This window comes from Dipodomys spectabilis, unplaced genomic scaffold (genome assembly GCF_019054845.1).
Source record: "Dipodomys spectabilis isolate Male_0828 unplaced genomic scaffold, ASM1905484v1 ptg000827l, whole genome shotgun sequence".
NCBI lineage: Eukaryota > Metazoa > Chordata > Mammalia > Rodentia > Heteromyidae > Dipodomys > Dipodomys spectabilis.
In genome coordinates this window covers 15001-17564 of record NW_024871504.1, presented here as the reverse complement: position 1 = coordinate 17564, position 2564 = coordinate 15001, and the positions used below count along the sequence as shown (strand labels likewise).

General features: G+C 75.0%; 1 non-coding gene across 1 annotated transcript; it reads right to left on the bottom strand.

Annotated features, from left to right (window-relative positions):
- Positions 1-2078: 2078 nt before the first annotated feature.
- On the bottom strand, positions 2079-2231 carry LOC122102691. The gene has a single exon (XR_006146545.1). It is a non-coding gene; the product is annotated as a 5.8S ribosomal RNA (ribosomal RNA).
- Between the last annotated feature and the right edge of the window lie 333 nt (positions 2232-2564).

The following is a 2564-nucleotide window of genomic DNA, read 5'->3' as shown; positions in this document are numbered from 1 at the left end:
GCGGACTGGAGAGGCCTCGGGATCCCACCTCGGCCGGCGGGGGGGGAGACACGGGCGCGGGAGAGGGCGGGACGCGCGGCGGGGGAGAGAACCCCCCCGGACCGGCGACCGCCCGCCCCGCGCCCGAGCGCCCCCGCCGGCCTTCACCTTCATTGCGCCACGGCGGCTTTCGCGCGAGCCCCCGACTCGCGCACGCGTTAGACTCCTTGGTCCGTGTTTCAAGACGGGTCGGGTGGGTGGCCGACGTCGCCGCCGACCCCGTGCGCTCGCTCCGCCCCATCCCCTCCCCCCCCGAGGGAGGGAGAGAGAAAGGGGCGCGTGGCTCGACGACCCCCCCGGACCCGACGGCGCGACGCGCCCGGGGCGCACTGGGGACAGTCCGCCCCGCCCCCGGACCCCCGCGAGAGCGGGAGGCGGGGGTGGAGGAGCGGTCGCGCCGTGGGAGGGGCGGCCCGGCCCCCCCGAGACACCGGCGCGCCCCGCGCGGAGGGGAGCCCCCTCGCGGGGGACCCCCCGCGCGGGGAGAGAGCGCCGGGAGGGGGGAGAGCGCGGCGACGGGTCCGGGCTCCCTCGGCCCCGGGATTCGGCGAACGCTGCTGCCGGGCGGGGCTGTAACACCCGGGGGGCCTGAGGTTCCCCGGCGACCCGCCCCGAAGGACGGGAACGACCGGGGGACCCCCCGGGCCACCTTCCCCGCCGGGCCTTCCCAGCCGTCCCGGAGCCGGTCGCGGCGCACCGCCACGGCGGAAGTGCGCCCGGCGGCGGCCGGTCGCCGGCCGGGGGGCGGTCCCCCGCCGACCCCACCCCCGGCCCCGCCCGCCCGACGCCCCCGACACCCCCTCCCGCCGGAGCGGGGGGAGGGCGGGGGACGCGCGAGCGGGTGGAGGGGTCGGGAGGAACGGGGAGCGGGAAAGATCCGCCGGGAGACCACCGGCACGGCCGGACTCGCGCCGCCGGGTTGAATCCTCCGGGCGGACTGCGCGGACCCCACCCGTTTACCTCTTAACGGTTTCACGCCCTCTTGAACTCTCTCTTCAAAGTTCTTTTCAACTTTCCCTTACGGTACTTGTTGGCTATCGGTCTCGTGCCGGTATTTAGCCTTAGATGGAGTTTACCACCCGCTTTGGGCTGCATTCCCAAGCAACCCGACTCCGGGAAGACCCGGGCCCGGCGCGCCGGGGGCCGCTACCGGCCTCACACCGTCCACGGGCTGGGCCTCGATCAGAAGGACTTGGGCCCCCCACGAGCGGCGCCGGGGAGTGGGTCTTCCGTACGCCACATTTCCCGCGCCGCGCCGCGCGGCGGGGATTCGGCGCTGGGCTCTTCCCTGTTCACTCGCCGTTACTGGGGGAATCCTGGTTAGTTTCTTTTCCTCCGCTGACTAATATGCTTAAATTCAGCGGGTCGCCACGTCTGATCTGAGGTCGCGTCTCGGAGGAAGGAAGGCACAGGGCGGCGGCGGCGGCGGCGGCGGCAAAGGGGGAAAGCCACGCCCCCGCGGCACGGGAAGGCCCCGCGGCCCGACGACCGTCCAGGGGACGGCGGGGGTGGGACACGAGCCGGCGCGAGAGGGGACGGACGCGGGCGGGACCCGGGGCCGGCGCGGCAACGCGGGGCGGCGCGCGGGGAACCCTCCCCGCGGAAGACGCGCGCGTCTGGCGGACGGGCACGACCGCGGCGTCCCGCGGGACCGTCCGCCTCGGCGTGCGAGTCCGCGGGGCACGGGCACCCGCAACGCGCTCGCTCGCGGCCGGCGGCCGCGGCACGGGGCCGCCCTGACCCGACTCGAGCGCCCGGCGCGAAAACGTCATCCCCCGGTTCGGGCATCGCGGAACACAGTGGGGGGCGGGACGGACAAGACCCGGCCGCGGGCTCGTCTCTGCGCGGATACCAACCCCCCCGGGATGACCGCTCGCTCGCTCGCTCGCTCTAAGCCAGACGGGACCGCGAAGCGACGACCGCCAGAGTCTGAACTTAGGGGGACGGAGGGCCCCCGGAAGGGGGCCCTGCGAAGGGACACCCCCAGCCGCGCCACCCCGCGGGGCAAGGCAACCCCCGGGGGGCGATTGATCGTCAAGCGACGCTCAGACAGGCGTAGCCCCGGGAGGAACCCGGGGCCGCAAGTGCGTTCGAAGTGTCGATGATCAATGTGTCCTGCAATTCACATTAATTCTCGCAGCTAGCTGCGTTCTTCATCGACGCACGAGCCGAGTGATCCACCGCTAAGAGTCGTACGAATCGGGTCGTGGCCCGACGCGGGGCACACGCGGCTGGCACGGCGCTGTTTTCCCGGTCCCGCACCCCCAAACCCGAGAGGGGAGAGGAGGGCGCGGGCGGGTCGCCTCGGGCCGGCCAGCAGAGACAGAACGAGAACGAGACACGGAGGGGGTCGGACAGACGGAGACACGGGGACGGGGACGCCCGGCGCCACGGCCACGCCAGCGCGGGGGGGCGCGGCGGGCGGGCGCTCGGACGCCCCCGACCCCACAGGCGCCCCGGGGGTGCCCACCCCCGAAGCCCGGGCTGCGGGAGAAGCGGCCCGCCCGCGAGCGAGCGCGGGCCGC